The sequence below is a fragment of the Cricetulus griseus genome (genome assembly GCF_003668045.3).
Source record: "Cricetulus griseus strain 17A/GY chromosome 1 unlocalized genomic scaffold, alternate assembly CriGri-PICRH-1.0 chr1_1, whole genome shotgun sequence".
Classification (NCBI taxonomy): Eukaryota; Metazoa; Chordata; class Mammalia; order Rodentia; family Cricetidae; genus Cricetulus; species Cricetulus griseus.
In genome coordinates, this window is record NW_023276807.1 from 225681549 (window position 1) to 225697199 (window position 15651).

Here is a 15651-nt window from a genome sequence, read left to right on the forward strand (position 1 = left end):
AAATACAGACTCCTGTATCCTCATCAGAAATAATGCTTCAAAAATCTCCTTCATTGCTCTGTTTCTTCCAGGTTCCTGGCCTCTTCTCCAAGGTCCTTCTGAAGGGATACCTGGCAATGCCTTAACTTTGGGGAAATAGGGTTCATTACATAATTTTTTTGAGTGATATAAACTCTATGGACACAGCCAAGCCCCTGTGTTGCTCTGAGCCTCCAGATTCAAAGCACAAAATAACCCACCTCATCTGCTAAGTGGGTCATGAGAGGGGGGAGGAGAGAGAGAGAGACAGAGACAGAGAGAGATGAGAATATGGGGGAGAGAGGGAGATGAGGGAGAAAGAGAGGGAGATGAGGGAGGGAGAGAGAGGATGGAGAGAGGAGGGGGAATAGAGAAAGGGAGAGAGAAAGGGAGGGAGGGAGGGAGAGAGAGAGAGAGAGAGAGAGAGAGAGAGAGAGAGAGAGAGAGAGAGAGAGAAAGAGAGAGAGAGAGAGAGAGAGGAGAAGAGAGTGGGGAAGCTCCAGAGGTGCTGGGGTTTATCTGCCTTGGCTGAAGCACAGGCTGAGACTGCTCTGAACTCGGCTGGAAAAAGAAAAACTGCAAACTCTGCTATGCTCTCCGTGGCTCATACACTTTTGGTTCCGGGGGATATATTCTAATGTGTATGGTGTTAGATACTACAGTCCTAGTTTACAGAGACTGAAATTGCAAATAAAACCCTATTCACCACAACAAGATACATGAAAAAGAGTACTATGGGATGCAAAAGAGCTCCATGAAAATTCCAGCCCTGCCGTTTTCCAGCTGTAGCCCCTTAAACAGAGTAACTAATTCCTCTGCTTCGTGGTTCCGTAGCTGGAAAGAGGCATAATCATATCTGCCTTACAGGGTTGTTGTGAGAATTACGTGCAAGCAACAATGCTTGGCATGTAGTGGGCAAGCCGTTAAAGCCTTTTATTTATAATTCATTCCTTTTGATAGGAGTTTAATGAAAACCTAGGAGATGCCCCAAACCATTTGAAGAGCAGATGATGCAGTGGCTAACCCTTGGGTGGTGGTCCTCTAATCCAAGAAGTGTACTGCATGGACATGATGCTATTGAGTACCTTTCTTGGGTGGTGTGGAGACATACAAAGCAATTCTGGGGATGATGTCCCAGGCCTCAGGGAGACTTCCCAGAGGGGGACCAGGAGGAGGGGATGCCATTAGGCCTCAAAGAAGGATGAGTGATTGCCGAAGACAAAGTTTCTCTGGACTTCCCATCTCCTTTGCCTGTAGCCCAGGACGGCTATGGTGTAAAGCCCATGGAAGGGGACTTGGGGGTGCTTGGTGGCCAGACTAAAAAAATGCAGGCCTGAGTGTGTCCTGTGTGCAAAGCTGAGGGTAGATTATTGATGCTACCTTAGTACAAAAGCAAACCAAAAACCAAAGAAGACTAATCTAGCCAGGGAAGCCCTTTGCAAGGGGCTCGGCATTGTCATCAGGTCAGCCAGCTTTGGTGCTGCAAACCATTTTCCTGGGCAAGGGAGCAGCTTCATTATGGTCCCTGTGCAGGGATTTAACATCTTCCAGCAGGCAGCTGGCTCTTCATAATCAAAATGTGGAACATGGCCCCCTGTCACTGGCCTTTGTTGGGGCACCAAGAACAGGGCTGGTGACACAAAAGAAGGAGAAGCTTGTCGTCCTTCTTAGCTCAGTTTTAGGCATGTCTCCAGTTCTGTTGCCACCTCCACAGAGCCTCTATGAGAGTTCTCTATTTTCAGGGGACCCTTGAGCTCTTGGCATCTCCAGTCAGGAGACCAGAGCTGTCCCTTCAGGACTTACTGTTAGTAGACCTGTTATCCCTCATGAAAGCAATGGTGGCTCCTCTGTGCCAAAAGGCCCCCCGTCAGTGACACAGGCCAGCTGTCTCTCTCCCTCTGGGCTTCAAGTCCCCTGGCTGCTGTTTTACTGTCATAGATCCTTTTGTTAAGTCTCGCCCAAGTTAATTAATCCTATTATTATCTCCACTGTAGTCTATAATTGGGCACACAGTGCAATTATACCATCCATCCTGCCTTTTTGATGTGCAACTCACTAGCCAATGATAATTATTAATTATTATCCTATTGGGTTGTGATATACACAAATATGACATTTGTCTGGGTGGTTGGTTATCTGGTGTCTATGGATCTCTGGTTAGGGTCTTAGCTTGCTGTATTATTCAAGAGCCAGCTAGTGAGCATGGATGCACTACTCCTATAGAGCAAGCCCTTGGGAAAGATCATTGCTTAGGTCCATCCTTAGACAGACTAAGGAGTGGGGTGTGGTGACTTTGGTCCTCAACCTTCTTTTCTCCCACATTCAGGTACCTTGCTGTTCTCAGGCAACCATAAATGCTCCTTTTCAATGCAAGGACCTTCAGCACCAGGCTTGTGAACATTTAGTGCCATCATTATATATTTTGATCTCTGTATCTCTACTCAGTGCTCTACACATGGTCACATGATATCCTTTTAATCATTTCTCCAAGGAAGGTATTATTCCCATGTTATAGACAATGGAGTCAAAACTCAGAAAAATTAAGTAGCTTGTAAGGAAACTGTGGCAAAGATTGTAATTGATGTTACGTTAAAGCCAACTCCTTCTTGGCATTAGGAAGCAAACCTCATTTCAGGAAGGATACAGGATACAGATGGGCACTGGGAAAACAGCTGATGCTAGCAGAAAGAGGATTTAGGGGCTTTCTTGCATTTGCTAGTGGGTGCTAGGGAGACAAAGAGTTCCAGTAGCACAGCCTTTAGTGCTCCCAAAGATACATTATGTGAGTAAGCAGTCGTCTCTCTCTCTCTCTCTCTCTTCTCTCTCTCTCTCTCTCTCTCTGTCTCTCTCTCTCTCCTGTGTGTGTGTGCGTGCGTGTGTGTGTGTGTGTGTGTGTGTGTGTGTGTGTGTGTGTGTGCATGCGCGTGTGTGCGTGCATGCATGTGCTCACACGTGTTCCAACTTCTCACACCCAGGCTGCTGAACAGGAGGTACTGGATAGAGTGAGCTGGGCCTGAGAGCCTTTTCACAATTGTGTCCCTTGAACATCATGAAACTTCCTAGGGGAGGAGATGACATGCTAAGGCAGATATACCCTGTGTTGTTTTGTGCCTAAAACCATATGTGTTTGTGAGTTGATGAGGGAGGTTGGTTTTCTTTATTGGGTTTAGTGGATTTTGGAATGTCCGTGGAGATAAGGTTAAGGAAACCACACAGTGATACTGTTTATGTCCCCTACCTCCTATCCACACGTTCCTTCTGGTCTGACCTAGACACAGTCAAGATGATATGATGGTGGGAGACAGGAAGCCTTGTATCACAGGGAAGTGGTTTGAGCAGGGAGGCTGGGAGCTCTGTTCTGCTGGTTTAGATCATCGTTAGCTGAATGTTGCCTTGTCTCTGTTCATGGTGATGAGGATGAGAATGCCAGGGCCTCCCTTCTCCTGCTGAATTATACTCGGCATTTATGATGTTTTGACATATTAGAGAGGTCTCATTGGCTAGAAAGAGACTACACTCTCAGCACTCATTCTTAGAGACTCAACAACTTATCTACACACGTCAACTCATGTACTGGGGTGGCATCATTAGGAAAGCCTAACCCCAATCAGCTCCTTTATCTGTTGCACTCCCCAAATTCCATACACTCCTTGTCCCAAATAACACCAGGACAACATACTAAACTAGCACCATTATCCTTCCAGCCCTGAACCACCAGATGTTATTATAAACTGCTCATGCTGCACTCCGGCTTGCTCTGCTCTGCCTCCCCTGCCTGGAGAACACAGTGCAGGCTGTGGCTGATTCTTACCCACTAAGGTGCTGACATACTCAGGTGGCCCTGTTTGCTGAGATACCGTGTATCTCTAGTTTCTAGGGAAACCATATCAATACAATAATTCAAAAGCATTAGCCTCTCCAAGGTATCACTCATATACATTAATATTCCACAGGTACACTTTAATACAACTAGACTAAGAAAGGGCAGGTTCTTTTTTTTTCTCTCTTTTTATTATTATTAATTCAAGTTAGGGAACAGGCTTGTTTCACATGTAATTCCCCTCTCCCTCTCCCTCTCCCTCTCCCTCTCCCTCTCCCTCCCCTTACCCCCATTCCTTCTCCCCCACCTCCAACCTACCCCCACCCCATCCACCCACCACTCCCCAGGCAGGGTAGGGCCCCCAACTGGGGCTCCACCAAGTCCACCAAATCTTCCTGTGCTGGGCCTGGGTCCCTCCCCATGTGTTCAGAAACAGAGTGCATCCCTTCAAGTGGGATGGGCTCTCGAAGTCCCCCACATACACCAGGGCAAAAAGGAAAGGGCAGGTTCTTGATTCTCAGTTCATTCTACCCGAAACCTTGATGACACCCATCACCTGTGTGGGTGGTTGACTATGATTGTCAAGGACTAAGGCATAGGTTCTGAGAAGGGGATGGGATGGTAGTTGCTTGTTCTTAGTTTCCCTGGAAAGTGGCATGCTCAGTTTCTTGTCTGTTTTTAAAAGATTTGGGGGCTGCTAGATAACGACATCCCAGATTAGGCATAGAAGTTATCTCATCACCCATGCAGGGCAGGGAGGAAGAGAGCAGGAGACTCATTGAAGGAGAGAAACTGTGTCTTCTGGCTGTAATCTTGGGAAGAAGAGGCAGAACCCAATGCCTCAGTTTCTCCATTTGCTAAGTGGTACTCAGAGCATTTTCTTCCTCTGCACTACAGGACCGGAGCAGAGGTGACTTTGAGAATCTATGTGGAAACTCCTTAGAAGGGCCCAGAACATCATCTGGTTTGGGAAGATGAAGGAGGGTCAGGAACAGCCAAGGATTTGGGTGGCAGGGCTTGAGTCCTCAAGGCCAGAGGAAGCAGTTCAGTAGCTTGTTCGAGGTCTCCACAGACCTAGCCATCTATCTAATTAAAGACAAACTATTTCCCTGTAGTGTCATTGTCAAAGGAAGTGCAGCAAAGTTGAGAATCACAGTTAAGAAAGCAATATAAACCTAATATAAACAAACAAGAGTATAATCCATGACAGTAGCCACACTGTCCCGAGTTGGCTTCAGGGTCCAGATGGACTGCAGCTGCCACTGACCTTGGGATAGCACTGTAAAGCATAGCAGGGAGTGTCCTTGCAGCTCCTGTGGGCCTCACATCTGTTCCTCTCTTCATGCCTACAAGGCTCCATCCAGGACCCTGGACATGTCCCAGGTATGCATGTAGTGCTTGTGTTGCCTGCCCAGCAGGAGGAGGGTCGGGGAATGGCCAGTGTGTCTTTTGGCTAGACATCTACTTCTGTGATGTTGAGATGCTTACGTCCTGCACCCAGAGGAACCAGTGGCAGAAGGAATGGGTACTAAGCAACTCATTTAAAAGGTTGGGGGATTCAAATGCTTCCTCAAGACTTAGAAAAGACCCAGAGTTTTATTCCTTCATCATGTTTTTCTTCCCACATCTTCTCCTTCCCTCCCTCCCTCCCTCCCTCCCTCCCTCCAGTCTTCATTCCTTCCTCCTTCTGTCTCTCCTCCCCCCTTTTCTCATTCTTTCCCTCCCTCCCCTTCCTTTGAACTCCTAATGATGCCACCCAGTGTTGGGTTTTTTGGTACACAGAGATGAATGGAGCCCAGTGTCTGCCCTTGGGGAATTTTAATTGGATGTCTAAGTCTGTAGAGAATTATTAAAAGTCATTGACCTGCAAGAAAAAAAAATGGAGCTTTTGTCTCTCTGATTTGGAGGCCTGTTCCCAAGGCTGCTCTTGAATTCCTGCCCTCACAGTTTCCTGGGTTTCTTTATTCTGTTTATTGGTACTGCAACAGAGTCCAGAGACGAAGGTAGATGATAAACTAGAGGGGGTATTTGGAAGCTGGGAGGTTTAGGGGCACAGCAGAAGTATCTCACTGGCACAGTGAGAGGGTAAGCGAGCATGTGCAAGGCCCAGAGAAGAGACTGAGGCAAATGCCTTTTCTGCCACGAATCCACTCTCAAGACAGTTTATCTAGTCCCTTGATAATGACATTAACTCAATGGCCCAGTCACCTCTTCCAGCTCCCATCTCCCACTAAGGTTCCAATGCTATGGATTGACCCCCATAGGCTCATATATTTGAATGTTTACTTCTCAGCTGGTGGACTGTTTAGAAAGGGTTAGGAGGTGTGGCTTTGTTTGAGGAAGTGTGTCACTGGGGGTGAGCTTTCAGCTTTCAGCCCATACTAGGCCCTGTCTCTGTCTCTGTCTCTGTCTCTGTCTCTCTCTCTCTGTCTCTCTGTCTCTCTGTCTCTGTCTCTCTCTCTCTCTCTCTCTCTCTCTCTCTCTTGGTGGTGGATTGGATATAAGTTCTCAGCTACTGTTCCAATGCCATGCCTGTCTGCCTGCCTCCACATTCCTGCCCGGATGATAGTGAACTTACTCTGAAGCTGTAAGCAAGCTCCTAGTCAAATGTTTCCTTTTATAAGTAGTCTTGGCTGTGTTGTCTCTTCACAGCGATAGAAAAGCAACTAAAACAAATGCCGGTTAAGATTGAGCAGTTTTAGGGGGAACACTGAATTTATAGCACTGAGGAAGACTGGGAAGTACAATGATGGAGCACTGTAGCAGCAGCCCTCCAGTGGTTAATATTTAGCAGCTTCTTGGTGAACAGGTCAGACAATTGAGGTTTACTAAGTCCATTATATGCCATGTGCCAGGCACTTTGTGCTCTGTGGTGACAGGGGTCATTGCATCTGACCCTTGTTGATTTATGAGCAGAGTAATGGAGTACAGTGATTCACCCAAAGTCACTCTGTACCATGTGGCTCCTTAGTGTTCTCCCGAGACTTCAGACCCAACATCTGAGAGATTGCACTTATTTTTAGCCTGTTACTCTCTAATGGCTCTTCCTCTGGGGCTTTCTGTCATTTTCTGTTCAGCCATCCAGCTGAATATCCCACACTGTTTTCTCCTTCTCCTCCTCATCCTCACTGTACTAATGAGTCTATTGTCTATAATACAAACACTTACAATTTATATTATATTATTATTATATACCTTCTAATCCTCTAAGAACCAACACAAGGTAGATGCTATTATATTCCTTTAATAGATGGGAACATGAGACCCAGAGAGATGAGATGCTTGTCCTGGCCTTGCCTATGGCTACAGAGATGGGATATGGACCCTCATCATCTGACTCCTTCATGCCTGTCCCTCTGGCCATAAAGGCACACTGCCCTATCCAGCCAAAGCTTGCTATAGGCAACTGGTTGTACTCCACACCAGGTTCTGAGCCATACCCGGGCTAAGTGTCCCATTCAAGCCAGTGTCATAAATCCTGGGATCTGCTTAGATGAGGTTGCAGAGGGGACTGATGTTACTTGTCAGATGACCTTGAAGGAAAGAGGCTGCTAGATTATCCATATCAGTCCAGCATGATCACAAGGGGTCTTTGAATGTGGGAGGTCAGGAGAGCCACTGGCAGAGAGAGGCTTGTGGAGGCTATGCTGGTGGCTTTGAGAATGACAGGCGAGTAAAGGAATGTGGTAGTAAAAAATGGATACTCCCTTAAAGCCTTTAGAGGGGATCTTAACTTTGCAGAGTCCTTGCTTTTCTGCCTAGGTAGCCCATTTTAACAGCTGAACTCTAGAATGGAAGACAATGTGTGCTGTTTGAAGAGGCTGTATGATAATTTGATCAGCAGGAGGAAACTCATGCAAGTCTGTGGCCTCACAGTTCAGGGCCTCATTGCTTCTCTCTCGAACTGTGGCTTTTACCTGTCTCCAATCTTCCTATACAGAGTCTGTATTTTTTCTTTTAATGCAGGCAAATACTGCTTGCACTCTAGCCCAGAAACTGACTACCCTCCACCTGTACACCCATGCAAATGCCAGCTCCTGTACCTATGTACCTATGGGCCTCCATAGGCCTTTGTCAAGAAGAGCAGATTGGGTTTCACTGCTTTGAACACAGTGTAGATGCTGCCGAGTCACTATGGCCTCAGCCACTTCCTCTCTGCCTTGCAGATACAGCCATTCAAACATCAGGGGGATGTGTGAGCCTCTCAAACTTGGCGAGCTTCCAGTTGGAGTTCTTCTTCCCTCCACATCCCTCAATCTGATCCTCCCTGGGGGTTAGGCCTAACTCTCGTAGTTGATTCCATTCTTTCATTCTCCCACCTTTACTCCCGTCCCTGTCTCCACAGCCTCCTGATGCTCATGACCATTCTCTCTTCTTGGTTTGCTTTCCCATGACTTAGTCTGCACACAGCAGTCCAAGGAACTTTTAAAAACTAATACAAAACACATTTACAGAGAACTTTCCAGAGTATTTCAGTGAGTTTTTAGGCCTCTCTTGGCCACTATTGTATGATATGTTCAGCACAATTTAGAAACAAATGTTGGGCCCTTACTCTTGACAAAACTTCACACTTTGGATTTTACAAGTTTGCCATCAGTATCTGTTCTGTTCCAGGTTCCCACAGTGTATTTAGTCATCCTATTTCCTAGGCCCCTCTTGGCTTTGACACTTTCCCAGGCTTTCCTCATTTGCAAGAACCTTCACTATTTTCACAAGTATTAGGGGGATGTTTTGTTGGATGCCCCTCTGAGTTTCTCTTGTGTTTTCTCCTGCTGAGGCTGTAGTTGTATCCTTTGAGGGAGGTGAAATAATAGTCTCATGATGTCCTATCAAGGCTACGTCCTGCCAGTGTGTGTTTTCAATGACATTATTATTGACCTTGGTCACCAGGCTGTAGTATAGCCCTGCCAGGTTCTCCTCTGCAAAGCCATCTGGTTCTTCTCCCTGTGCACATTCTACACTTTCCAAGCAATTTGACAAGAGCAGTCATCTCAGGATGAGTAACAGAGAAGGGAGTGGGACTCCACCTCTTGGAGCCCAGTGTAACTACCCTGGGGAGACTGCTCTCCTTTCTCCCATTTAGTTACTTCATAATTCCTCATTGATTTGCATCAATATAAACTCATTTTCTTCACATCTGGGTTATAGTCCACTACTGTGTTGTTTCTCCATTACTTAACCTCTTATGTCTTTGACTTTTGGGGACTCTTTCAGGTAGGGTCCTCTGTCCCTTAGCGTGATCTTATCTACTAGCTTACACATTCCTTCCTCCATGACACCCAAAGGTGTTCCAGATTTAGCTGGTGTTTATTACTCAATCACTAGACATGGGTATGTCTTAGAGTTCAGATGAATTTCCATAGAGAAACAGAAGTTGGAATACTGGTGTGCTCATGCATGTTGGACCAAGGGTCTTTGGAAAATGCAAGCTGGGGCATCTCTTTGCCCCTTAGAGAAAGACGTCCACTTCTGACCTGGTCCCCAGCTCCCTTTCCAGTTTTGCTCAGAACCACCACAGCCACCTGAACTCATAGCTATTCTCACATAGAATTTTTGGACATACCTAGTGAACTCTCTCCAGGTGCTGGGTCTCAGAGACAGGTGATTGTATCTAACTCCATGAGAGCCACAAACAAGGGTTTTGACTCCCTCCTTTGCCTCTGTCCAGCCCTCAGGAAAGCCTAGATGCCTGATGGTGCTACACCCCTGCTTATGGCTTCAACAGCTATCTCTAACCTTCACACTGCCTGCTTACTCTGGTTTCTGATGGAAAGTACGTCTCTCCCTGGAAAATGTAATTCTCTGAATGTCTAGCTCAGAGCTGGTCCCTCATGACCCAGAAAACTGTCATTTCTACTTTCGCAACTGTTGTTCTTTGTGCACAGCTCTATGAACATATTTAGCACATGGGGCTGTGGCTGGTTTTCTGATGTGACTGTCCTCACGGGGTGAGCTCTCTGGGGATTCAGGCTTTCATTCGAGCATCTTGACTCTTCAGTTTTAGGCCAGTAAATACTTGTGAATTCTACCACTCTCCTTGAAAAGTCTGAAGTAACCTTCCACATAACCCTCCCTAGGCAAGGATGAGCCATTTCTAGCTCACACTAAGAGTTGGAAGTCGCTGGCTGAGGTTGCCTCCCATTTACTTTCCTCTTCCTTCCTTTTCTTTGGGAGAAAGAACGAGAGGTGGAAAGTTCATTTCTAGTGAGGCTTTCTGATATTTCACTGGTTGTAAAGGAGGTCCCTTCCTCCCCAGTCTTATCTTAGAATCTCCTTGATGTCGGTGTCTTTTTTCCCTCTCCTTTCCCACCTCTGAAGATCAATAATATTGTAGAAGTGAGAGATCAAAGTTCTTCAAGTGGTAGGCGAGCAGGGTGGGTGTTCTGTGGAGGGTGCAAGGAGAGTTCCTAGTTAGCCCATCTCCTGGGTGATGCCCAGCCACCAGCTTCCATCTTTCTCTGTCTCTCATTCTTCTTCCCATCCTTTTGCCTCCCTCTCCGTCTTTTTCCCCATAAACAAAGCCACAGCCTCAACAACATCTTGTAAAACACATTATAAAATGCTTCTAATAAATCCTTAACAGCCTTGGCCTTAACTGGCTGAAAGGAAGGTGATTATGACACAGAAGTGTCAGGTTAGAACAACAAATTGGGCCATGTGAGCAGGGATTTATTCATCTTTGTAAGTGTGCTATAAAGGTCCATATAATTTCACAAATAAATATGAACATTTCCTAGCAAATGGCTCCTGGATTTAGAGCTCTGGAACCACAGGAAGGAGGACATTAGCACCAATGAGACAATTTCAGATATGGGGCGAATTAACCTAGGGGACATCAAGCAGAAGACACTCAGCTCCATCACTGTCCCTTCTCAAGTATTGGGGGGGAAGCTAGCAGGATGGGCTACTGCTGTGTTCTAGGACCAGTGCTGAAGCCAGCAGGGACTTTTAGGAGAGTCCCTATGGCTGGAAGTGAGCGTGAGATCAAAAAGGGCAGACTTTGAGTTCTGATGGATGTGGGAGGTGTAAAAAGGGCAGACTTTGAGTTCTGATGGATGTGGGAGGTGTTGTCAGGGCCAGGGTAAACTGACCATATGGGAACTTGAGTGACAACCCTCCAAGCATCCCCAGGACACACTAGGACACTGGACTTCTGTTTTAGATGGCCATTCCATCAGTCAGAAAGCAGAACTCCCAAACACCATTTCATTCTATACTGTGTTAGGGGTGCAGAAGCAGGGTGTGGGGCACAAGAAAGGGCTCAGACACAGTGGAACTGATGAGAGTCAGTATTTCTCAACTCTGACTGCATTTGTTGTACTTTAAAAATTCCTTTTGATTTCTGGCCCCATTTCAGCCCACTGAATCAGAATTTCCAATGTGGGGTCCAGGCATTGGTACATCATTTCTATATGTGTTTATGTGCAGGTGTGTATGGACATGTGTGTATACAGAGGCCAACCTAGGGTATTCTCCAGGCAGTAACTACCTTATTTAATGAGATATGGTCTCTTCTCTCATCAGCCAGTTGCTTGCCCATTCAGCTAGGATGGCTGTCCGAAGAGCCCTAGGCATATCCTTCTTTCCTCCAGGGACATGCCTATTTCTACCTCCCCAGTCCTAGAGTTACAAGTTTGTGTCACCACTATAAGTTCTTTCTTAAATGTGAGTTTTGGGGATCAAACTTAGATCCTTACACTTGAATGTCAAACACTTTTTCTTTTGATCTGAGCTATTCATCCCAACTTGTGATTCAGATGTACATTTCACATATGATGCAGAGTATGGGCAGACCCACCACAGGGCTCATTCCTGACTGTAATTTATCAGTGCTTTATAGGAACTGCTGTTTAGTCCATCATTGTCATTCTTTGTTGTCACCATCAACCTCCTGTCTCCCATCCTTAAACATCAAATCACATTGACTCAAACAAAACATATTGGCCACATCAGTCATGAGGCCACTAAGAACACCACTGACCCTTCTACCATCTGGTGGTTTTCTGTTGCAGACATGGCCTAAATAAGAAATAATGACCTGGATTTTTACACTGAAAATATTACAAATGGGAAAGGCTATCCTAACAAACATTCTGCTCTAGAGAGAAGATAAAAATGTAATGAACTTGGGTAGAACACAGATGTCATCAGTCGCTTCTTCTTGCCTGATGTCTGGGTTATTGGCCCAGAGCCTACTTCTCATTTTATTGTTATCCAGCAGAGAAGGCCTGGCAGGACACACAGACTAAATATAAACCTTGTATAACTATGTCTATTTGAAATATTTTTATGCATGAGATGGCATTTGGATTGTAGTTCCAGACTGGGGGATAGTGGATGCTCCTATATGGCCTGTCAAAGAGGATGGCTGGAGGAATAGAATGGATCAAAGCTCCTAAGAGAGGACACATGGCCTCTGTGGAAACCTGGCATCAACTCATGCCCAGCTTCAATCACGAGACTTGCTCAATGGTCCTTCCAGGTCACAGTTCTCTGAACTGTCACCTGGTGCCTGCAGTTCCAATATAGCTTCTAGATGCCTGTGACAATAATGTCTTAATTACTCAGGACTTTCTTTTCTTGGTAAGCAGCATATATCCAGGCCTTGTTTGTTGCTGGCATGAAGTTTTCTTTCACCAAAATGTGGGAAATGCAAAAAAGATTTAGAACTTGGTTCCTTGGTCTAGTTTACCTGATGATTCTTTGACCTGGAACAAATCACTTAACATTTTGAACCTCAGTTTCTTTTTCTATATTATGGGCATAATGGAATCATGGACTCATGAAGTACATATTGTTCACACAGTGTCACCATTTGGCTCCACTGTGCTTCCCATTTCTTTCTCTAACAATCACCCTTTACTTTCCTATGGTCAACAAGATAATCCTATGCCTGATGCCACCCTTATAGTCATACCACTTCTAGTTACTGCTCTAACCCCATTAGACCTTTTTGCCTCTGACTGCATCTGGGAACTGGAGGTATTCATCCTTCTGTGATAGACTATGTGGGTCTGTCCCAGTCCACAGAGCACCTGCCTTGCTTTGCTATCACCCAGACCTCGTGAACCACAGACCAAGTCTTCTCTGTTCTCCTTTAAGGCCTCCTCTTCTCTCAGGGGCTAAGTTCTCGTTCAATCTTTCAGGTTGTTAAGTCCAGCTTTTTCAGGAGGGAATCCCAAGATGTCAATAACTTGGAGTGGGAGAGAGAAGGAAGACCAAGACTTCTGCAGATTAGCTTACCTCTGCAGGCCACCCCACCTCTAGACCACCCTAACTCCACAGGCCACCCCATCTCCATAGGTCACCCCACCTCCTTAGAGCACCCCATCTCTGAAGGTCACTCTACTTCTGAAGGCCACCCTACCTCCACAGGCTACCTCACCTCCTGAGGCCACTCCTCCTCCGTAGGTCACCCAACCTCTGCAGGTCACCCACCTCTGCAGGCAGGCTGTCCTACCTCTGTAGATCACACCCTCACACCTAACCCTTTTATTTCACTCAAGTTCACTTACCCTTTCTGTCCCATCTCATTAAAGCTCACTCATTTTTTAAGACTCAGGTCTAGTCCTGCATGCCTCAGAAGGATTGCCATCTGTGATGTTCTCCTATGACTCCCTGGGCTGGGGATCGGATCTTCTTTTGGTCTCTTCATGTCCTCATCCATCTTGCTTTGCACTCTGGGAGGGTCTAGGGGCTCCTTTGACTTTTGGATTCAGGTTGGGGTTGGTCAATGGAATGAAGCAGCTGAGGGTGGAAGTTTGGTGGGAGGAGGGGGAGAGCTGGGAGATCTCCTCTTAGTTTCCCTCAACTTGGGACATCCTCAGGTTGCTCCAGGTTTGTTAGTTAAGGCGATCTCTCTCTCCATAGGCGATCTCTCTGGCTTCAGCAGTGTCTCTTCTAATTCGTCTCTTCAAACCTGGAGGTGCTGCATCTTATCCCTTGTGCTTTCCCTAAGCCCTCCCCACACATTCTAAAATAGGACTCTCATTAAACTCTCCTCAATTATCCAGCTTGAGTACACCATCTGTTTCCCTGCTGAGACCCCCAACTGATACAGCTTCTGATGGTGCAGTATCCAACTTAACACTTTAATGTGGATTGTTTGATTGTTTTACTTTGTCCTTCAGCTGTTTATCTCATGCTCATTGTGGTTAGGGTCTGAAGAGTAAATGTGACTATCATCTAGCTCTCTTTGGAGTCTTCAAACTTGGCACCATGCTGATCTCATGCCGTGTGTGAATCAAATGCTCACAAAGTTGTCCAACATGAAGATGGTCCCTTGCTTCTCTCTCCCTGCTGAAGTGTGGGCAGTGGGGGGAGTCAGGCCCACATCCCAGACCAGTAGAGGCAATAAGATAGGACCCTGTAGCTTAGGAGGAAGTGAAGGAGTTTTAAAACTGATATTCTGAGATTACTGGTTCAAGGACAATGTGAGCATATTGACAGCACAGGGAGTACCATTATGCCTCCTGGTGCCCAATGGGCAGAACTTGGAGGTGGAGAATCTTGTCCCAAACAAAGTATGGATACATGATCATGAACTCACATGTCACCTGTGCTAGAAGGGACCTTCAGAATATACAGCCCTGTACCACATCTGTTATGGTGGCCACTCTGCCATATCGTGATTATTGAGCAAACTGAATATGCTGAAGATATGAAATAGATATCAGATTTCAAAGCCAAGACAGCAAAGAATAAGAAAGTCCTTATTCAAACATTTGTATTCACTATATGCTGAAAGGATAATGTGTTATCTATAGTGCATTCAATGATATATCTTCGAAGAATTCATTTGTTTTTCCTCCTCCAGTATGGCTACTAGAAAATTTAAATTTACAACTCTAGCTTGAATTGCTAGTCCATTGGGCAGCACTGATGGACTTTAGTATTCTTAGGAAAAGAGCAGCCCAAAGTATCAGACCTCGTGGAGATTTAGCCAGTAAGGCTGGGAGGCTACACATTGTTTCACTATATCAATTAGTTTTCATGCCAAGTGCAGATCTCAATGGCCTTCTTACCAAAGTAGATGCCAACCATTCAAATATAGCCTATGTTTGGGGATCTATGCATGAGTTTGGATTAGAGGCTGGGGCACCCCATCTCTTTGGAGGCCTATCTGTGATGTGGGTTTTTATCTTATTTAGGGGTAAGGGTTCTTTCCATACATGACCTTGACCCAGGAAGCGTGGATTTGACAGAAGAGTCAAAAGATAAGGTTTAGAGAGAGCCCTCTCTCATTATGGTGGGTGTGACTTCTGCAGAGTTCTCCAAAGCTACACGAATCAGTCATGTCTGGATTGATTCTTCAAGTTTTGTATAAGCAGATCATTTGTAACTAGGAGAAGAAAAGGAGAGGGCATGGTTTCTGGGCTCTTTATTAACAGTCTGGAGCAAGAAAGCCCATTACCCATAGAATAACTCTAGAGCAATGGCTATAGTACAGGTCATTCCCAAGGGGCTATCCCAGACTACGGTTGATAGGATGGTTGTGGATATAAAGGAGGTATTTGTGGAAACAGAGCCAAGATAGAAGAGCTCTGGAAAGGTTGGAGTGTTGCTAACAAATTCAGTGATTTGGGCAGATCATATTCATCATAGCCTCAGTGCCCTCATTTACTTAAGGAGATGGTGCTTGCTACCTGGTCCTCACTCCTTGGAGTGGCTGGGCATAGGGAAAGTGTAACACATGGCTCTGGAAAGGCTGCTGCTCAGGGCTGAGGTCTCAGTGTGAGGTGAAGGGAACAGAGAAAGCTCATGAAGGAGGCTGTGTATGCCGTTTATCTTCCAAAAGGATGTTCAGAGGGCAA